We start from the raw sequence: 24,212 nt of genomic DNA, 5'->3' as shown, positions 1-24,212 counted from the left end.
GGTATCATCTTATTGTAACAGTTTACCACGGCATCACATTTTGCTTCTGAGAGACACCTGAAACAGGACACGTGGTAGCATTTTCCACAATTAAGACCCTTTCAGGCAGAAAATATATGCTAAACTGTCCTTCTCACACGGAGAAGAGCTCCAATAAGCCGTTCTAAATCCATGTAAAGAACAGACATGTAACTTTTTAGGCTTGCTGTTGGGAACCAGATTAAAGTCGTCACTTATATGTGCTTTAAGCGGTCAGTCTACTTAGTGGGAACTAATGCAAGTTGTTGCCTGGCACACATTGCATGTCAAGTCTTTTCATTGATACCCTCTTCGTCTAAACGGGCTCCATTTTGAAATAGAGACAAGCACCGTATCTTGGGCATTTTCTGCTTTGAGCAGCAGAGGGCATGATAGGCCTTGTTAATGTGACTGAGTTGTAGCTCCAGCTCAACCAGGATGATCTCCAGTTATGAGGGAGGAACGGATGACATCAACATTAACCCGTTAATAAAATATTGTTCCAGATGTGGAATTATAGAGCAAACTGTCTTTTTCCCTCCCCATTTCCCACCTAAAATGCCTCAACAACATACATGTGTATGCAGATACTGGGTTTTCTGAAAGGCAGATGATTTTCTTGGAGAAGTTATTGTCTGTGAATAAACAAACCGGTCAGTCTGCTTACAGTGGGATGTGTGAAAATACAGAGCAGCAAGTTCACTTGACGTTAACCATGAGGTGTATAGGCAATCAGTGATGTATTGATGATTAAAAATATAAAGAATGCTTCCTTGTGTATATACTGGCCGTAGGCCTGCCTATTCATTACAATATACTGTCATGTCAGACCCTGAAAGAGAGCGACTCTCCGTTTGGGCTGATCTGTGACCCACTTGCACCTCTCCCATTAAGAGGGGAATAAGGCAACCTCAGAGCGACACACAACGAAACTGTGCTGCCGTACACATGTGCAACAGATAGAGAATAGATGAGGGGAGGATGTGGTTCTGTAATATAGGAGATACACAGTAATGAATAGGTTGTACACAATTAGCATAGCATGAGCATGAACCCAATACAATAGCACAGCAAGAGCGCTGGTAAGAGCAGTATAAATATAAAGGACTGTATAGATCATGGCTAGTTAAACAAACAATTATCATTAACTACTACCAACAGTAAATAGTAAACACACAACTATCTTCTGTAAATCCAATCAGTGGAGTGAAGAGACACTGGCCTGCACTGTCAGAAGAGCTGTCAGGTGTCCCGCCTCCTAACAACAGTGCCCCTTAGCAACCCATCAGGGCTCAAGTCACACAGGTCAGGGAGTTTGAGAGGCTGTTTTTATAAGGTACCCCTAGACTCTCAGGTTCCGGGTTGTGGCGTGTGCAGCTTGAAAGGGTTTGTGAGATGCGGATACCAGTCACTTCCAGGGATTGATAATGGACCCCATGACCATTTGATGGATGTGTCTTCTAGAAAGTCCTTTGATCTCTCTTGTTTTTGAAGCATCCTCCCTCCCAAAACAGGTGGCTTTGCATCAGTCACTTCCAGTTAATCCTCCAGCATGTAACATCCCTGCAGTTTCATCTGGGGAAAGACTTATGGTGTTAACAGGCTTACATCCTGCATGCACTTTATCATCGTTCACGATGTTCATTTTTACAGTTTACAGGCTCCACCAGCCTCTCATCAGCCTCCCTTGTGGCACAGAAAGTACACTGTAAAAAAAAAAAACGGTTGTTTTTACGGTAACTTACTGGCAGCCAGTTACATGTAAGTTTCTATAAAAAAGGATACAGTATGTTACCGTAAATTCCAAATAAACGTTGTTTTAACAATATATTTAACCAAAGTTTCTTTAGGATATAGGTTAACATACTATACCTTTTTTACAGTAATTTACAGATAACTGGCTGCCAGTACGTTACCGTAAAAACAACCGTATTTTTTGGTGTGTAACTCAACTAAACACGCTGAGTGGAAAAGTAAATCCAGAAGACAGATCAGAGCGATCTTAATTGCTCAATAGTGTGGGTAAATGAAAAGGTCAGACTCGCCCACACCAGAGCACCAAGGAGCAGAAGAAAGATAATTATACCATAATCGTTGAAATTGCGAGCGATGGGAGGACAAATTGTCCCCACACTGCCCTTTTTAGGGGACTTTAACCTCCCTTCCATACAGACTTGGAGATGCACACACACACACACACACACTTACACACATTTGGCAGCAATAGAAACCAAAGCAATTCCTGTTTTTTTTATCGCTTTGGTGCATGTGGTACATTTTCACAACTCTTAATACAAAACTCAAAACAGATCATAAAAAAGGCAGAAAAACATGTTTTACATTCCAATACATGTTCATACTGTATAAAGTAATCGGCATTCACAATGCAATGCTTTCATTACTTTTCATACGATTGTCTTTTCTTTTGTTAAAATACATTTTACTATTAGTTAATCCGACGGCTCTTAATTGATGATCACTTAAACATTTGGTTAACATACAGTGCCTTGCGAAAGTATTCGGCCCCCTTGAACTTTGCGACCTTTTGCCACATTTCAGGCTTCAAACATAAAGATATAAAACTGTATTTTTTGTGAAGAATCAACAACAAGTGGGACACAATCATGAAGTGGAACGACATTTATTGGATATTTCAAACTTTTTTAACAAATCAAAAACTGAAAAATTGGGCGTGCAAAATTATTCAGCCCCTTTACTTTCAGTGCAGCAAACTCTCTCCAGAAGTTCAGTGAGGATCTCTGAATGATCCAATGTTGACCTAAATGACTAATGATGATAAATACAATCCACCTGTGTGTAATCAAGTCTCCGTATAAATGCACCTGCACTGTGATAGTCTCAGAGGTCCGTTAAAAGCGCAGAGAGCATCATGAAGAACAAGGAACATACCAGGCAGGTCCGAGATACTGTTGTGAAGAAGTTTAAAGCCGGATTTGGATACAAAAAGATTTCCCAAGCTTTAAACATCCCAAGGAGCACTGTGCAAGCGATAATATTGAAATGGAAGGAGTATCAGACCACTGCAAATCTACCAATACCTGGCCGTCCCTCTAAACTTTCAGCTCATACAAGGAGAAGACTGATCAGAGATGCAGCCAAGAGGCCCATGATCACTCTGGATGAACTGCAGAGATCTACAGCTGAGGTGGGAGACTCTGTCCATAGGACAACAATCAGTCATATATTGCACAAATCTGGCCTTTATGGAAGAGTGGCAAGAAGAAAGCCATTTCTTAAAGATATCCATAAAAAGTGTCGTTTAAAGTTTGCCACAAGCAACCTGGGAGACACACCAAACATGTGGAAGAAGGTGCTCTGGTCAGATGAAACCAAAATTGACTTTTTTGGCAACAATGCAAAACGTTATGTTTGGCGTAAAAGCAACACAGCTCATCACCCTGAACACACCATCCCCACTGTCAAACATGGTGGTGGCAGCATCATGGTTTGGGCCTGCTTTTCTTCAGCAGGGACAGGGAAGATGGTTAAAATTGATGGGAAGATGGATGGAGCCAAATACAGGACCATTCTGGAAGAAAACCTGATGGAGTCTGCAAAAGACCTGAGACTGGGACGGAGATTTGTCTTCCAACAAGACAATGATCCAAAACATAAAGCAAAATCTACAATGGAATGGTTCAAAAATAAACATATCCAGGTGTTAGAATGGCCAAGTCAAAGTCCAGACCTGAATCCAATCGAGAATCTGTGGAAAGAACTGAAAACTGCTGTTCACAAATGCTCTCCATCCAACCTCACTGAGCTCGAGCTGTTTTGCAAGGAGGAATGGGAAAAAATGTCAGTCTCTCGATGTGCAAAACTGATAGAGACATACCCCAAGCGACTTACAGCTGTAATCGCAGCAAAAGGTGGCGCTACAAAGTATTAACTTAAGGGGGCTGAATAATTTTGCACGCCCAATTTTTCAGTTTTTGATTTGTTAAAAAAGTTTGAAATATCCAATAAATGTCGTTCCACTTCATGATTGTGTCCCACTTGTTGTTGATTCTTCACACAAAAAATACAGTTTTATATCTTTATGTTTGAAGCCTGAAATGTGGCAAAAGGTCGCAAAGTTCAAGGGGGCCGAATACTTTCGCAAGGCACTGTAGCTGAATAGTTCCATCTCACCATGTCGTTTTCTCGTTACTGGCATCCCGTCCAGTAATTAACGGATTTAATTAAACTAGGTTTGTCTACTGTAAATTTGGAGATCTAGAAACACAAACAGAATCATATATACTTGAGTGTACCACAATGATGATTACTACTTTGATTTGACTTCACAGTAAGTTTTTCAAGAATCTGTTACTGACAATATCAGAGATGTGCTGTATGTAACCAATCGAAGCAAATCAAAGTGTATCGGTCTCGTACACGGATTAGCCGAAGCTACAGAAGCTGCTGCGAAAGTCTTGGGTTTCTAGCTCCTACAGTGCAATAATACAATATCAATACAATGCCAGTACGGAAATAATCCAGAAAGAAATGCATTCCCTATGCAGTAAACATGTTGCATTGGAAAATACAGTACTGTGATACTATAACATATGCAATTTACGTAGCAGGCACCTTTATCCAGTGACAGGAGTCCACACACTTTGATATGTGTACCCGGTGGGAATCAAACCCACAACCTTTGGCGGTGCTAGTCCAATGATATTATGAACTGAGGCGTGTACAGGACTACTACAATACATCCTTTACAATAGAATACTGTAAAATACAATACACGATTACAGTACAGGTGGAAGGTGTATGATTTTCATCCCCGTGAGAGCACCCCCATCCTTCAGGCCATGGATGAGGCAGGCAATGAGTTCGAACCAGACCTACAGTACCAGTCAAAAGTTTGGGCACACCTACTAATTTTTCTTTATTTTGGACTATTTTCCACATTGTAGAATAATAGTGAAGACATCAGAACTATGAAATAACACATATGTAATCACGAAGTAACCAAAAAAGTGTTAAACAAATAAAAATATATTTTAGATTTAAGATTCCTCAAAGTAGCCACCCTTTGCCTTGATGACAGCTTTGCACACTCTTGGCATTCTCTCAACCAGCTTCATCTGGAATGCATTTCCAACCGTTTCAAGTGAGTTTTGGGTTGCTTTTCCTTCACTCTACGGTCCAATTCATCCCAAACCATCTCAATTGGGTTGAAGTCGGGTGATTGTGGAGGCCAGGTCATCTGATGCAGCACTCCATCACTCTCCTTCTTGGTCAAATAGCCCTTGCACAGCCTTGGAGGTGTGTTGGGTCATTGTCCTGTTGAAAAACAAATGATAGTGCCTCTAAGCGTAAACTAGATGGGATGGTGAATCACTGCAGAATGCTGTGGTAGCCATGCTGGTTTAGTGTGCCTTGAATTCTAAATAACTCACTGACAGTGTCACCAGCAAAGCACCGCCACACCATCACACCACCATGCTTCATTGGCGGTTGGAACCAAAAAATCTCAAATTTCAACTCATCAGACCAAAGGACAGATTGCCACTGGTCTAATGCCCATTGCTCGTGTTTCTTGGCCCAAGCAAATCTCTTCTTATTATTGGTGTCCTTTAGTAGTGGTTTCTTTGCAGCAATTTGACAATGAAGGCCTGATTCCCGTAGTCTACTCTGAACAGTTGATGTTGAGATGTGTCTGTTATTTGAACACTGAAGCATTTCTTTGGGCTGCAATTTCAGATGCTGGTAACTCTATTGAACTTATCATCTGCAGCAGAGGTAACTCTGGGTATCGCAGCTCAGGCTAAGACCTAGATGCAGACACAGGAGGTGGATAGTACGAATCTCAGAGTTTATTATAGTACAAGGGGCAGGCTATCCAAATCAGAGTCAGGCAGGTACAGGACGACAGACAGAATCAGGGTCAGGAAAGGCAGAAAGGTCAGAACTGGGAAGACAAGGAAAAACAAAAACTAGAGCACAGGCAACATGGGCACACGCTGGTAGAACTTGATGGGGACAAGACGAACTGGTAACGGAAACGGAAATCGTAACCAGAAATCGCAAGTATAAATACACAGTGGATAATGGGGGAAGATAGGAGACACCTGGTGGGGGGTGGAGACAAACACAAAGACAGGTGAAACAGATCAGGGTGTGACTCTGCGTCTTGCTCTACTGGTGCGGTCATAATGAGAGATAGTTTCATCAAAGTGCTTGATGGTTTTTTGTGACTGCATTTGAAGAAACTTTCGAAGTTCTTGAAATTTTCCAGATTGACTGACCTTCATGTCTTAAAGTAATGATGGACTGTCATTTCTCGTTGCTTATTTGAGCTGTTCTTGCCATAATATGGTTTTTTTTCTCATTTTGTCTGTCATAGTTGAAGTGTACCTATGATGAAAATTACAGGCCTCTCTCATCTTTTTAAGTAGGAGAACTTGCACAATTGGTGGCTGACTAAATACTTTTTTGCCCCACTGTATATATCTATATATCTTTAGAGTTTAAGTCGGGAAATAGTAACTCGTTAAACAACTTTTCCCGTGGTGCCCCAAGTTCCTAATGAATGAATTGTTGCATAATAATCTAATAACAATTAAACATAGTAGGTCATTGTTCGATGAATAACAGTCATCACATTAATGATAGTCACGTCACGACAACGCATATACATAATTATATCACTGCCTGTGGCTAACCCACACATGGGGTTAGCCACAGGGTTCAATTCTCGGGCCGACTCTTTTCTCTGTATATATCAATGATGTCGCTCTTGCTGCGGGTGATTCTTTGATCCACCTCTACGCAGACGACACTATTCTGTGTACATCTGGCCCTTCTTTGGACACTGTGTTAACAAACCTCCAAACGGGTTTCAACGCCATACATCACTCCTTCGTGGCCTCCAACTGCTCTTAAATGGTAGTAAAATGAAATGCATGCTCTTCAACCGATCGCTGCCCACACCCGCCCGCCCGAACTAGCATCACTACTCTGGACAGTTCTGACTTAGATATTTGTAGTTGTCCACATATTCTAGGTGTCAGGCTAGACTGTAAACTCTCCTTCCAGACTCACATTAAGCACCTCCGATCCAAAGTTAAATCTAGAATCGGCTTGCTATTTTGCAATAAAGCCTCCTTCACTCATGCTGCCAACTTACCCTCGTAAAACTGACCATCCTTCCGATCCTTGACTTCGCCGATATCATTTACAAATTGGCCTCCAACACTCTACTCATCAAATTGAATGCAGTCTATCACAGTGCCATCCGTTTTGTCGCCAAAGCCCCATCTACTACCCCCCACTGCGACCTGTATGCTCTCGTTGGCTGGTCCTCGCAACATATTTGTCGCCAAACCCACTGGCTCCAGGTCATCTATAAGTCTTTGCTAGGTACAGCTCTGCCTTATCTCATCTCACTGGTCACCATAGGAACACCCACCCGTAGCACACACTCCAGCAGGTATATCTCACTGGTCATCCCCAAAACCCACACTTCCTTTGGCCACCTTTCCTTCTAGTTCTCTGCTGCCAATGACTGGAACGAATTGCAAGAATCACTGAAGTTGGAGACTTATATCTCCCTCACTAACTTTAAGCGTCAGCTGTCAGAGCAACTTACTGATCACTGCAGCTGTACACAGCCCATATGTAAATAGCCCATCCAACTAACTACCTACCTCATCCCCATATTTGTTTTTCTGCTCTTGTGCACACCAGTATTTCTACTTGCACATCCTCATCTACACATATATCACTCGAGTGTAAATTGCTAGAATGTAATTACTCTGCCACTATTGGCCTATTTATTGCCGTACCTCCTTACTTCATTTGCACACACTGTATACAGATTTTTCTATTGTGTTATTGACTGTACGTTTGTTTATCCCATGTGTAACTCTGTGTCATTGTTTTTGTCACACTGCTTTGATTTATCTTGGCCAGTTCGCAGTTGTAAATGAGAACGTGTTCTCAACTGACCTACCTGGTTAAATAAAGGTGAAATACATTTTTTTTTAAATAAAACACCCCACTTCAATCCCACCAGCAATGGACACATCAAGTCTTCTAATACTGTATCACCTGAAAAGCCTTGAAGGTGCAGGTGAGGTATTTGCGTATGGGGTAGCAGAGAGATAGTTGTGTGTTTACAGTGGGAGTGGATGAAGGATAATTAATCATGCTACTTAGCTTGTTCTCCTCTCCGACTCCATAGGTGTTCTATTGGTAAGATTCCCAACGCCCACTTCCCAACACCCACATTCCCAAAGCAATTGATTAGGGCGACAGGTAGCTTCAAAAGCAAATCACATTTCCATAATTGTTATCCCATGTGTGATAAAAGGTGTGATCATTGCAGATAATGTATTGTTCAGATATAATTACAGCAGAGGTGTACTGTAATCAAATGAAACAAATGAAATAAACATAATGTTTAGCAGGCACTAGTTTGCATCAAGCCTGTCTTGAGCATTTGGCTATAAGTTCTCATTGACATCACAGTAAATGTCCTCATTGTTCATGCATCTGGGGTAAAAACCTTTTGGCATGGCGAATCCAAGCCTGACATAGATCTGGAGTGATGTCATTGCATACCTCATCTATGGCTTAAAGGAGGGTGGTACGCTCAAGGTGATGGCGATCATACACCTTCCATCTGTATTGCAATCATGTATTGTATTTTACAGTATTCTATTGTACTTATGTATTGTAGTTGTCCTGTACCTGGCTCAGTTCTCAAGGGCATGGCACTAGCAACACAAGAGTTGTCGGTTTGATTCCTACTGGGGTCACATACAAAAATGTATGGACTCACTGTTGTCACTTTAGATACAGCTAAAGCGTCTGCTGCTGCATATATTATGGTACTACAATACTTTATAGGCCGATGATCTTTTCAATGTCAGATTTCTTTTTTTACTGACCGTAAAGTAAAAATCCTAATTGTCATCATCTTGATGGTACATTACAGGATACAGCATACTATACTTTATATGTTTCTACTTCACAAAATCTGTTGTAGACAACCCCGTTTAAAATCTATAGGTTTACCAAACAGTTACGTGATCAGCAGTTACGAGCAGTAGGATGAGGTAACAGTAAAGATGTATTTTAACAAATGAAAAGAGACTGCTTTGTGAAAGGCAATTGCTTTACGTGAACGTGTATTGCAACTGTGAGCCACGTGTTTTCCAGATGAAACACTGATTAAGTTTGGTGAAAAAGTGACTGTAAGATTTTGTGTGTTACACTTAGTTAGTTGAAAATGTGCTTAGAGTATTGAAATAACTGCTATTTTGATCTGTTTTGAGTTTTGTATTGCGACTTGTTAACGTGTACCACATACGTGTGAAAACTGCATCAAAGCGATCGAGCAAAAAAAAAGAAGTGATTTGGATTCACAGAACTGCCGTAAAGGTGAGCCGTCATGATGACGCATGCAGCAACACAGAAATACGTGGAAGTTCAGATGTTCAGTGTCAGATCTCTGAATGTCAGCATTGGGTGGAGGCCCCTCTTGTGGTTGACAGGTAGGGGGAGTGGGAGGGGTAGTGGCCTTCTAGAGAGAGGTGGGACATATAGGGGAGACCAGTGCGATATACATAGTGACAATTAACGCTTCCACGATGTGCTGATTATTTCTGATCGGTTTCCAAACCTATGTGGATGTCCAGTGGAAGCAGATATGCAATATGTTGACACTACAGCGCAGTAAAGACTCGGACACACATTATCCCCAATGGTAATCGCTGCTCTGCTTGGCTTGTTTACATGGGGTTAATTTCATAGCGAAATGTCTGAGGCGTTCTGGTATTATTACATCACCACCAACAATTCAAGAATAAAGTTGTACAGTGACTTCGGAACGCATTCAGATTCCTTGACTTTTTCCATATTTTGTTACGCTACTGCCTTATTCTGAAATGGATTAAATAAATAAAAATATCCTCAGAAATCTACACACAATACACCATAATGACAAAGTGAAAACAGATTTTTAGACATTTTTGCAAATGTATAAAAGAAAATATCAATAATAACTGATTTACATAAGTAATCAGACCCTTTGCTTTGAGTCTTGAAATTGAGCTCAGGTGCATCTTGTTTCCATTGATCTTCCTTGAGATGTTTCTACAACTTGATTGGAGTCCACCTGTGCTAAATTAAATTGATTGGACATGATTTGGAAAGGCACCCTCCTGTCTATATACGGTCCCACAGTTGACATTGCACGTCACAGCAAAAACCAAGCCATGGGGTGGAAGGAAATGTCCGTAGAGCTCCGAGACATGGTTGTGTTGAGGCACAGATCTGGGGAAGGGTACCAAAAAATGTCTGCAGCATTGAAGGTCCCCAAGAACAGAGGCCTCCATCATTCTTAAATGGAAGAAGTTTGGAACCACCAAGACTCTTACTAGAGCTGGCTGCCTGGCCAAACTGAGCAATCGAGGGAGAAGGGCCTCGGTTAGGGAGGTGACCAAGAACCTGATGGTCACTATGACAGAGCTCTGGAGTTCCTCTGTGGATATGGGAGAATCTTCCAAAAGAACAACCATCTTTGCAGCACTCCACCAATCAACCTTTATGGTAGAGTGGCCAGACGGAAGCCACTGCTCAGTAAAAGCCACATGATAGCCCACTTGGATTTTGAGACCATGAGAAACAAGATTCTTTGGTCTGATGAAAACAAGATTGAACTCTTTGGCCTGAATGCCAAGCATCACATCTGGAGGGTACCAGATGGAGGAAACTGGGAGACTAGTCAGGATCGAGGCAAAGATGAATGGAACAAAGTACAGAGAGATTCTTGATGAAAACCTGTTCCAGAGTGCTCAGGACCTCAGACTGGGGTGAAATTTCTCTTAAGAACACAGACAAGACAACGCAGGAGTGGCTTCAGGACACGTTTCTGAATGTCCTTGTGTGGCCCAGCCAGAGCCTGGACTTGAACCCAATCGAACATCTCTGGAGAGACCTGGAAATAGCTGTGCAACAACGCTCCCCATCCAACCTGACAGAGCTTGAGAGGATCTGTAGAGAAGAATGGGGAAACTCCCCAAATACAGGCGTGCCAAGCTTGTGACATCATACCCAAGAAGACTTGAGGTTGAATCGCTCCCAAAGGTGCTTCAACGAAGTACTGTTTAAAGGGTCTGAATACTTACAGTGGCAATACAAAGGATGTGAACCCTTTGGAAATACCTGGATTTCTGCATAAATTGGTCATAAAATTTGTTCTGACCTTCATCTAGGTCACAACAATAGACAAACACAGTCTGCTTAAACTAATAACACAAAAACAATTATCTGTTTTCATGTCTTTATTGAACACACCGTGTAAACATTCACAGTGCAGGATGGGAAAAGTATGTGAACCCTTGGATTTAATAACTGACCCTCCTTTGGCAGCAATAACCTCAACCAAATGTTTTCTGTAGTTTCGGATTAGACCTGCACAATGGTCAGGAGGGATTTTGGACCATTCCTCTTTACAAAACTGTTTCAGTTCAGCAATATTATTGGGATGTCTAGTGTGAACTGCTCTCTTGAGGTCATGCCACAGCATGCCCATCGGATTGAGGTCAGGACTCTGACTGGGCCACTCCAGAAGACATATTTTCTTCTGTTGAAGTCATTCTGTTGTTGATTTACTTCTGGTAGTTTTCGGTAGTCCTGTTCCATCACCCAACTTCTGTTGAGCATCAATTGGTGGACAGATAGCCTAACATTCTCATGCAAAATGTCTTGATACACTTGGGAATTTATTTTTCCGTCAATGACAGCAAGCTGTCCAGGCCCTGAGGCAGCAAAGCAACCCCAAATCATGATGCTCCCTCCACCATACTTAACATTTGGGATGAGGTTTTGATGCTGAGCCTTTTTTTCTCCACACATAGTGTTGTGTGTTCCCTCCAAACAACTCAACTGTTGTTTCACAGAATATTTTGCCAGTCGCGCTGTGGAACATCCAGGTGCACTTTTGCAAACTTCAGACGTACAACAATGTTTTTTTGGATAGCAGTCGCTTCTTCCGTGGTGTCCTCCCATGAACACCATTCTTGATTAGTGTTTTACGTATCATAGACTCGTCAACAGAGATGTTGGTGTGTTCCAGAGATTTCTGGAAGTCTTTAGCTAACACTGTAGGATTCTTCTTAACCTCACTGAGCATTCTGCGCTGTGTTCTTACAGTCATCTTTGAAGGACGGCCACTCTTAGGGAGAGTAGGGACAGTGCTGGACTTTCTCCATTTATAGACCATTTGTCTTACCGTGGACTGATGAACATCAAGGCTTTTAGAGATACTTTTGTAACCCTTTCCAGCTTTATGCAAGTCAACAATTCTTAATCTTAGGCCTTCTGAGATTTATTTTGTTTGAGGCATGGTTCACATCAGGCAATGCTTCTTGTGAATAGCAAACTCAAATTTTGTGAGTGTTTTTTATAGGCAAGGCAGCTCTAACAAACATCTCCAATCTCATCTCATGTATTGGACTCCTGGTTAGCTGACTCCTGACTCCAATTATCTTTTGGAGAAGTCATTTGCCTAGGGGTTCACATACTTTTTCCAAACTACGCTGTGAATGTTTAAATGATGTAATCCATATAGACAAGAAAAATACAATAATTATTAGTTTAAACACATTACGTTTGTCTATTGTTGTGACTTAGATGAAGATCAGATCAAATTTGATGACCAATTTATGCTGAAATCTAGGTCATTCCAAAGGGTTCACATACTTTTTTTGCCACAGTATGTAAATGTGATATTTTCGTTTTTATATTTAATAAATTAGCAAAAAATTCTAAAATCATGTTTTTGTTTTTTCATTATGGGGTCTTGTGTGAAGATTGATTAGAGGATAAAAACAATTTAATCAATTTTAGAGTTAGGCTGACAAAAAAGTCAGGGGTCTGAATACTTTCCGAGCGCACTGGATATGGGCGCTAACATGGAAGGCGTTCTAAAACCTGGCCTTACTCTCTCTGTCTCTCTCTCTCTCTCTCTCTCTCTCTCTCTCTCTCTCTCTCATATATATATATATATGGCTCTGCGGGGGACAGATTTTATACCTGTCGCACAGAGGAGGAACATTATTTGCTTAGGGTGTATGTGTGTGAGTGTATGCATTTTTATGTGTGTGTGCATATGTGAAATAGCATATTTTTTGAAGTGATTTTCCTTCTGAAAAGAGTGCACATTTGTACAAACACCTAACTATTACAGATACAGTATATGGGGTAGAGGATACAAATATATCACATGATATGATACATTGTTCAATAACTGCAGTAATACTGTGACTATTATGCATGTGATATGCATTTAATACATCAACAAATCCTCTGCAAACCTAATACAAAAATCCATCTACATCCCACAGCAGTTTCCTAGGTATAAAAATGCCTTAGCTTGAACCTGTATAATTCTTTGATGGAGTGACCCATGCCTCTCACATCTGTCATCTCTCTGATTAAAATAAAATGTGAGGTGTGTCTGTGTCTGTGAGCAAAACACCATTTTTCTCTTGAGTGGCAGTGAGGATGATATGCATTTGCATAATTGCAATGACCATGCGGGCTGAGATTATTGTGTGGTTGCTTGTCTGTCTATTCCATTGTAGCCGCTGAGAGCCAGTGGATTGCTCATTGACTCACCCAGCAGTTGCGTCTCCTAGCAACGCCTCTTGAATTTACTGTATGTCCACATCTCGTGGGCGCCTTTAATAATCTGAGCAGCTATTTACACGTAAGCTTTGTTAAAAGATTCATGATGCATCTACAACTGTGCATTTCCGAATGTTGTTCTTTCACTGTACCATACATCGCACAGATACAGAGGGTGACGCACAGATACAGAGGGTGATGTTTATGCTCATACGAAGGGTATTCCCTTGCTCGGCAGAGAAATAAACCAAAATGTGGTGTGAGAATTCGGGAGCTGCACTGAATGAATGCAAGGCTAAGTCCCAGTTATCTATTTTTTCCCTCTGAAAGTGTGTACTTGTTCACTTCACTGACTTGAAAGGAAGTGACTGGTATGGTGGAAACTAGCCCATGCCTCCACTAATCCAATGCTTTTAGATTTGTGGGTCGCAGTGAGCACGTGTACAAAAAGGATATATCATTGAGACGCACCCCAAGACTGGATGAGCATTAGGGAAAACAACGATCTGCTCTCGGGTTCAGTTTGAATAGTGTGAAGACAATTGTCCGACCCTGTGTGATAATGTGAGGTTGATGAATGACTTTGATCTTGGTGTTTCATTAGTGGTGCCATGCTCCAGGAGGACAGGTTTAATAAATGGAGATAATTGCACTGATGTCCTTCTGGAACCTGGCTGTCACCGTGATTCTTTGATCCACAGCCTAAGGTGCCGTGACGTCACACATCCCGGGCTGGTAGCGTTGTCTTCACCTCGACCGTGTCAGAGCTGCTGATAGAAAAAAAAGAAACACATCAAATGATTTGTGAAACAACCACAAATGATAGTTTGGCTCTCTCCGGTTATTCTACTTAGGAAACAGGCTGCATTTAGTTTGCATGGTGAGTCCATACTCGACAGCAGTGTGTTGGTAGCGATACGAATTGAGAAAGGATATCTGTGTGTACTGTAGGTGATGAATTCTGCTGGTGTGACATGCATTGTTGTTGCCAGAGTCAGGGTGGGAAAATGGTGGCGGATATAAAGCCACCTCATCATGTGCTTGACAGACAATATATATTCTCCTTGACATGGCATCATGACTCCTGCTGTCCTGGTACGTTGCCTCTGAGATTTGAATCATCAGCCGTTGTCGACTATTGTTTTTAATGTGGGTTTGTGTACATTCTTCATGATGTAGGAAGGGTTTTCATAGACTTGTTTTCTGACTATATTTATAAAGGACATTTGAAATTCCAGTGTTAATCAAAATCGTCGGCCTATCTGGGCCTGCACCGAGATTGACTGATAAGAATGCCCAAATGTTTCCCTAGGCATCAAAATCCCAGACAGCATCTGACTCAAACAAATACAAACATTGAGATGAGCTGCTTCCAAACCCACAGCACGCAGGCTGCTTGGGATGCCAAACATATTTTCCAACAACATCCTGCTTTTAGCGCTTAGACTCAACCATCTTTTTTTTTGTTGCATATTGTTTTATCCATGCGTCATATCGAACTTCCTCTCTTTTCCGCTCCTATTTCAGGAGCTCGCAGATGACAGCCGCTTGAGTGCAGCGCCAAACTCCCAAATGTCTAGCCCGGCGTATGCGTTTACAATTCCCCTCGAGGTGAGAGAGATGTCTCCCATCTGGCTGACTCCAGTCTGTTTGCAACTCTCCTGTGACCTGCTGCTCTGTATAGCCTACTCCGCTGTTCTTCCAGAAGCTCGGCTCTGAATTAATTTCACCATTTTACAGGAATTGGTGGTGCTTACTTAAATCCAACAGCTGCAATTGATTCCCTCTTTGTGTGAATTCATGGACAACAGTAAGCTACTCTGGATTTGTAATAATGTGCAAAATCTACTCTCGTCTAGAATATTACTGTAATGATCACTGATGACTGTTAAGCATTCAACATAGAATTCACAATGTATGTTACAGAAAGAACATCAACAAAGGTCATTATCTGTTTTGTTTTGCCTCTGGGGTAGTACAAGGACATGATTGACTATGCAGTATGGAAATTATTCAGGTTTGCAGTTTTGGAGAGAGCCATCCCAAATGCATAATTGCTCCTTAACGTCAAACAGCCGCAGGGGGGAAATCTGACACTGAAACCACCCCACTGAGATAAGATTCTTTTAAGATCTGGGAACTATATTTAAATTTGTTGACCTTCTTCCACAGCACAGGCCATCTTCTCAGTTTCACGAAGCCTCCAAAAATCTATGGCTGTGTCCCAAATTGCACCCCATTTTCTACATACAACACATAACTCCTTGTCAGAGGACACATACTTGATCCCTCTCCTCTCCTGGATCCTCTCTCCATGTTTTACTATTCCATAATACATTTCCTGACTTAGTTTCCATTTTGAGTTTAGAATAATACATTTTGGAAGAGCTAAATGTGTCGCAATGAATATCTAACTTCAACCAGCAGTGTTCTTGAAAAGGTGGAGATAAGGCAGTATATTTAGCGAGTCACGATCTGGTCTGATGTGGTTATTAGTCTATTTCCAGGACAGAGCAGACTGTTCTATTTCTGGTAGCATGTCAGTTCGAAATCACAGGCATGTGATTATAGGTAGCCGTGAAGGCCCTGGCTGTCTGGCGGTAGGAAATTAAGAAGATGTCACTCTCTCATCTCTCTCAAAGTCAAAAGCCGTTTTTGATTTGGTCTCCTGGCTCATCTACCACCAAGTCAACTTCCCATTTCAAGCCACACTGTTAAAAAAAAGCCAACTTAACCAATTGTTTAATCGGTGTTATGATGTGAGTTGAGTGGTCTTCAAAAAGGACAAGAATTAGAGCTAATGTTTTAAAGTATTTACTCAACAGACTCTTCTAGAAGTGAGCTGATTTTGAAAAATATTGTTGAGTAAAGTACTGATTCATTTTTGCAACAACAAAAAAAACTAAAATCCACGCCCATCATTATCATATTTCCCAGCATCTTATGCTACACGAACATAAATAACTCATTTTTCTAAACTAACATTCTGAATGCAGGTTGCAGGTGATTACATCTTATAATTGTTGGATATCCTCTCTTTGGCTGGATTCCAATAGGAATTACACATCACTTTTGCAAGCGATAATGTGACTTGCAGGCTTGATGTGGCCTGTAAACCAGGAATTTCAGACCACTGTGTTAGGGCATTAATACCCCTCCTCCCCAGGCTCAAATTGCTGGGGCATAGAGCCTGGTGGGAGAGGGCGCAAGCTTGTTACAGCTGTATTATGTGGAACAAAAATAGAAATGCAACGTGCAAGAATTTCAAAGAATTTACTGAGTTACAGTTCATATAAGGAAATCAGTCAATTTAAATACATTTGTTTGGCCCTAATCATGGACTGGGAACACAGATATGCATCTGTTGCTCACAGATACCTTTAAAAAAATGGTAGGTGCGTGGATCAGAAAACCAGTCAGTATCTGGTGTGACCACCATAATACAGCCTTAAGGTCTCTGCACTAGTTGCCTGTGAGTTTTAGATAATTCTATTGGTTTTTAAATCAATCCACGATTGTGCACTCCAACACATGTCAGACATGCTTTTAAGTTATGTACCCATTAGGTCCCTCAGGTCCTCTGGAACTTGCCTAAAGCCTAGGACCAAGAGGCATGGAGAGGAAGCCTTTAGTTATCATGCCCCCAGCCTCTGGAATAGCCTGCCAGAGAACCTGAGGGGGGCCGAAACTGTAGACATATTTAAAAGAGATCTTAAAACACACCTTTATAGCTTTGCTTTTCCTTAGGGTGCTTTTTAGTCATTCAGTTTTTATTGTTTTTGATCCACTACAATAGCCACAAGTCTGTTGACAACCAAAGCAGACATGGGGTGCTCAGTGGGAAGCTAGTTCCACCATTGGGGTACTAGGACAGAGAAGAGCTTTGACTGGGGTGAGAGGGAGCTTCTCTGCTGTAGGGATAGGAGGTCCAAGACACTAGAGGTGGCAGAACGGAGTGCTTGGGTTGGGGTGTAGGGTTGTAACATAGCCTGAAAGTAATTGGTGGCAGTTCCTTATGTTGCTCCATAGGAAAGTACCATAGGCAAGTACCATGGTCTGCAGCTGGTTGCTGAATCAACACCAATACCAACACTATTTTGTTGAGCAAACTCACAATCCTTTTGCAGCTGGTTGCCTTACAATTTTAAGTTGTTTTTTTTATTTTTTTTACAGTGCATCAGATCCGAGTGAAATATCTATTCAAATATGTTCTGATGAGAGTAGCAATCAGACGATAAATGAAAAAGATTGGTTTGGCTCAGTTTGCTGGATGTGTTTGAAAATCAACACTCAGAGGGGGACCACTGAAATGAAGTGTGTGCAATTATAGACAGACTATTACTGAATCTCAATGGCACCCTATTCCTAGCCCATAGGAATCTGATCAAAAGTAGTGCATTCAGAAAATATTTACACCCCTTGACTTTTCCCACATTTTGTTGTGTTACAATGTGGGATTAAAATGGATTTAATTGTCCTTTTATTTATTTTTTATACATAAAACACAATATATAGCGACTAGATAAGTATTCAGCCCCTTGAGTCAATGCATGTTCGCGACTATGATTATTTTCGGGTAAGTCTCTAAGGCTGTAAATGCAGCCCAATTGTGTTATTTTTTCACTAATTGGTCTACTGATAAATCAGATCAGCTGTGAAAAATACCTGATGTGAAAATATCTGATGTAATTGGTCAAAAGACTAATTAGTGGAAAAAGATCAGAATTGGGCTGCCTGTGTAAATGTATCCTAAGAGCTTTTCACACCTGGATTGAACAATAATTGCCAGTGTTTGTTATTTTTAATCTTCAAGTTCTGTCAAGTTGGTTGATGATCATTTCTTGATAGTCATTTTGAAGTCTGCCATCGATTTTCAAGCCGATTTAAGTCAAAACTGTAACTAGGCCACTCAGAGACTTTCAATGTCGTCTTGGTATTCAACTCCAGTGTATATTTGGCCTCGTGTTTTAGGTTATTGCCCTGCTGAAAGTTGAATTTGTCTTCCAGTGTCTGGTAGAATGCAGACTTAAACAGATTTTCCTCTAGGATTTTGCTGTGTTTTTTCCTTTATTTTTATCCCAAAAAACTCCCTAGTCTGATGACAAGAATACCCATGAATTAATGCAGCCACAACCATGCTTGAAACTATGATGTGATGTGTCATGTTGGATTTGCCCTAAACATAATGCTTTGGAAAAATAGTTAATTTCTTTACCACATTTTTTTCAATCTTACTTTGGTGCCTTATTTTGTACAGGGTCAAACATTTCCGGTAGCCTTCCATAAGCTTCCCACAATAAGTTGGGTGAATTTTGTCCCATTCCTCCTGACAGAGCTGGTGTAACTGAGTCAGGTTTGTAGGCCTCCTTGCTCGCACACACTTTTTCAGTCCTGCCTACAGATTTTCTATAGGATTGAAGTCAGGGCTTTGTGATGGCCACTCCAATACCTTGACTTTGTTGTCCTTAATAACCTGTATTTTCATTTTTGGAAAAAAAACGTTCCCGTTTTAAACGGGATATTTTGTCAGGACAAGATGCTAGAATATGCATATAATTGACAGCTTTGGATAGAAAACACTCTAACGTTTCCAAAACTGTAAAGATATTGTCTGTGAGTATAACAGAACTGATGTTGCAGGCGAAAGCCTGAGAAAAATCCAATCCGGAAGTGCCCCAGGTTTTGAAAGCGCTGCGTTCCAATGAGTCCCTATTCAGCTTCCCCAAGGTGTCTACAGCATTGTGACGTAGTTTTACGCATTTCTGTTGAAGAATAGCCAAAGGCGGCCACATTGCGTAAGTGGTCACATGGTGGCACCGAGAGAGATTCTCACGTAAAATACAGAGGTAGTCATTACTCCAATCGGTCCTCCTGAAAAACTAATTGTCCCGACGGATATATTATCGAATAGATATTAGAAAAACACCTTGAGGATTGATTATAAACAACGTTTGCCATGTTTCTGTCGATATTATGGAGCTAATTTGGAATATTTTTCAGCGTTGTAGTGACCGCAATTTCTGGGCGATTTCTCAGCCAAACGTGAAGAACAAACGGAGATATTTCGCCTACAAAAATGTAGCTAGCTAGTAAATAAATAATTAAACCAATTTGTTAAGTACTGAATCCTAGGTAAGGCTCAGGTTTTTGCAGATGCAAGAAGGTTATGACTGTTGAGAATGATGATATGATATGAGGTTATGATTAATAAGTTGACTATTTATTGATGTAACAAGTAAAGACTTTCAGAGTTTCATTTGGGAGTTTGTAACTTTAAACAACCGCTCTCATGCTGCCTCAATTGTTAATGATTTAATTGTTACATGATTAATCTAATATGGTAACAATTAAACATAGTTGATCAGATAAATAACAGTCATCAGATTAATGTTGAAGTAAAGTCACGACATTATCTAGAGCAGTGGTTCCCAAACTTTTATAGTCCCGTACCCCTTTAAACATTCAACCTCCAGCTGCGTACCCCCTCTACCACCAGGGTCAGCGCACTCTCAAATGTTGTTTTTTGCCATCATTGTAAGCCTGCCACACACACACTATATGATACATTTATTGTGTGAGTTTTAATCACAACCCGGCTCGTAGGAAGAGACAAAGAGCTTTTATAGGACCAGGGAACAAATAATAATATAATAATAATCAATATTTTTGCTCTTTATTTAACCATCTTACATATAAAACTTTATTTGTTCATCAAAAATTGTGAATAACTCACCACAGGTTAATGAGAAGGGTGTGCTTGAAAGGATGCACATAACACTGTCTGAAATCCTTTTCCACTCACAGTCTGTGCCTGTATTTAGTTTTCATGCTAATGAGGGATGAGAATCCACTCTCACATAGATACATGGTTGCAAAGGACATCAGTGTCTTAACAGCGCGATTTGCCAAGGTATGATACTCTGAGCGCAGCCCAATCCAGAAATCTTGGGGTAGTGGCTTCTGATTGAATTCAATTTTCACAGACCCGCTTGTTGCAATTTCGATGAGGCTCTCTTGTTCAAATATCGGTAAGTGGACTGGAGGCAGGGCATGGAGGAAGGTCCTTGTTAATTAATGCAGACAGAGAAGAGCTCCAACTTCTTAATCATAGCCTCAATTCTGTCCAGCACATTGAATATACAGTGCCTTGCGAAAGTATTCGGCCCCCTTGAACTTTGCGACCTTTTGCCACATTTCAGGCTTCAAACATAAAGATATAAAACTGTATTTTTTTTGTGAAGAATCAACAACAAGTGGGACACAATCATGAAGTGGAACGACATTTATTGGATATTTCAAACTTTTTGAACAAATCAAAAACTGAAAAATTGGGCGTGCAAAATTATTCAGCCCCTTCACTTTCAGTGCAGCAAACTCTCTCCAGAAGTTCAGTGAGGATCTCTGAATGATCCAATGTTGACCTAAATGACTAATGATGATAAATACAATCCACCTGTGTGTAATCAAGTCTCCGTATAAATGCACCTGCACTGTGATAGTCTCAGAGGTCCGTTAAAAGCGCAGAGAGCATCATGAAGAACAAGGAACACACCAGGCAGGTCCGAGATACTGTCGTGAAGAAGTTTAAACCCGGATTTGGATACAAAAAGATTTCCCAAGCTTTAAACATCCCAAGGAGCACTGTGCAAGCGATAATATTGAAATGGAAGGAGTATCAGACCACTGCAAATCTACCAAGACCTGGCCGTCCCTCTAAACTTTCAGCTCATACAAGGAGAAGACTGATCAGAGATGCAGCCAAGAGGCCCATGATCACTCTGGATGAACTGCAGAGATCTACAGCTGAGGTGGGAGACTCTGTCCATAGGACAACAATCAGTCGTATATTGCACAAATCTGGCCTTTATGGAAGAGTGGCAAGAAGAAAGCCATTTCTTAAAGATATAAAAAGTGTCGTTTAAAGTTTGCCACAAGCAACCTGGGAGACACACCAAACATGTGGAAGAAGGTGCTCTGGTCAGATGAAACCAAAATTGACTTTTTTGGCAACAATGCAAGACGTTATGTTTGGCGTAAAAGCAACACAGCTCATCACCCTGAACACACCATCCCCACTGTCAAACATGGTGGTGGCAACATCATGGTTTGGGCCTGCTTTTCTTCAGCAGGGACAGGGAAGATGGTTAAAATTGATGGGAAGATGGATGGAGCCAAATACAGGACCATTCTGGAAGAAAACCTGATGGAGTCTGCAAAAGACCTGAGACTGGGACGGAGATTTGTCTTCCAACAAGACAATGATCCAAAACATAAAGCAAAATCTACAATGGAATGGTTCAAAAATAAACATATCCAGGTGTTAGAATGGCCAAGTCAAAGTCCAGACCTGAATCCAATCGAGAATCTGTGGAAAGAACTGAAAACTGCTGTTCACAAATGCTCTCAATCCAACCTCACTGAGCTCAAGCTGTTTTGCAAGGAGGAATGGAAAAAATGTTCAGTCTCTCGATGTGCAAAACTGATAGAGACATACCCCAAGCGACTTACAGCTGTAATCGCAGCAAAAGGTGGCGCTACAAAGTATTAACTTAAGGGGGCTGAATAATTTTGCACGCCCAATTTTTCTTTCTTCAGTTTTTGATTTGTTAAAAAAGTTTGAAATATCCAATAAATGTCCTTCCACTTCATGATTGTGTCCCACTTGTTGTTGATTCTTCACAAAAAAATACAGTTTTATATCTTTATGTTTGAAGCCTGAAATGTGGCAAAAGGTCGCAAAGTTCAAGGGGGCAGAATACTTTCGCAAGGCACTGTAGTTGCGGAGAGTCCCTGTAATCCTAGATTCAGATCATTCAGGTGAGAAAAAACATTACCCAGATAGGCGTCATATGAGAAACTCGTCATCATGCATGCGGTCAGACAAGTGAAAATTACGGTCAGTAAAGAAAACTTTAAGCTCGTTTCTCAATTTAAAATAACGTGCCAATACTTAACCTGCGCACTTCTGTATATTGTAAAAGCGTTACATGGTCGCTGCCCATATCATTACATAGTGCAGAAAATACACAAGAGTTCAGGGGCCTTGCTTTAACAAAGTTAACCATTTTCCCTATAGTGTCCAAAATGTCTTTCAAGCTGCCAGGCATTCCTTTAGCAGCAAGAGCCCCTCGGTGGATGCTGCAGTGTATCCAAGTGGCGTCGGGAGCAACTGTTTCCACGAGCGTAACCACTCCACTATGTCTCCATGTCATGGCTTTCGAGCCATCAGTACAGATACCAACACATCTTGACCACCAAAGTCCATTTCATGTCACAAAGCTGTCCAGTACTTTAAAAATATCCTCTCCTGATGTCCTGGTTTCCAGTGGTTTGCAGAAGAGGATGTCTTCCTTAATTGACCCCCCATAAACATAACGGACATATACCAGGAGCTGTGCCAGGCCTGCCACGTCTGTTGACTCATTCAGCTGTAACGCATAGAATTCACTGGCTTGTATGAGAAGCAGTCATTGTTTCAAAACATCTCCTGTCATGTCACTGATGCGTCGTGAAACAGTGTTGTTTGATGAAAGCATTGTCTGTATAGTTTTTTGGGCCTTTTCCCCCAGCATTGTCCCAGCCATATCTGCAGCAGCAGGAAGAATTATGTCCTCCACAATAATATGGGGCTTGCCTGTCCTAGCCACTCGGTAGCTCACCATATAATACACTTCTAGCCCCTTCTTATTAATGGTATCTGTTGCTTTTATACATGTCTTACTACTCAAAAGTTGTCTTAATTCTCATTCAAAAAACTCCCTTGGCTTACTTTTAAAATTGGTATGTTTTGTTTCTAAATGTCTGCGCAAGAGTGAATGTTTCATCGAGTTGTGAGATAGTACTTTTGCACATATAACACACTGTGGCTCAGGAAAGGCACTACTCCCAATATAATTTAACTCCAAATCACTGAAGTTCTCATCATATTTGCACCTCTTCGATGGTTCAACATCCCCGTCAGTTGTTCGGTGCTTTCCTGAGTAAGGGGGCAGTAGCTCTTCGGCTGCATCAGATTCACAACTGTCAGTGTCAATGCTAGCTGGGCTAACAACGAATGTAGAATTACTGATGCAAGCATTGGATGTGCTCGTGGAAGCAGAACAACTTGTGTTGTTGACAGGTACAGGTGTAGTACTGCTGGTAGTAGCAGTACTACCAGTGGAGCTAGTTTGTGTCTATTTGGACGTGGGCCTTACTTTTTTTAACCATTTATCAATTTTCGAGCAAACGGAATGAGCAGCAACTACGTTTGGCTACGTACGGACCGTTAGTGGAATCCCCTTGAGAGAGTAATGGTTAACCTCTCTAGGCTAGATGGGACACTACCGTCCCACCTGACCAACATCCAGTGAAAGTGCAAGGCGCCAAATTCAAACTACAGAATTGTGAATATTTAACATTCTTGAAAATACACATGCAATATGTTAAAATAAAGCTTAACTTCTTGTTAATCCAGCCACTGTGTCAGATTTCAAAAAGGCTTTACGGCGAAAGCAAACCATGTGATTATCTGAGGACAGCACCCCATCAAACAAATGCAGACA

This window comes from Oncorhynchus clarkii, chromosome 3, assembly GCF_045791955.1.
Source record: "Oncorhynchus clarkii lewisi isolate Uvic-CL-2024 chromosome 3, UVic_Ocla_1.0, whole genome shotgun sequence".
Taxonomy (NCBI): domain Eukaryota; kingdom Metazoa; phylum Chordata; class Actinopteri; order Salmoniformes; family Salmonidae; genus Oncorhynchus; species Oncorhynchus clarkii.
The sequence above is the reverse complement of the archived record's forward strand: the minus strand, read 5'-3'. Positions refer to the sequence as shown.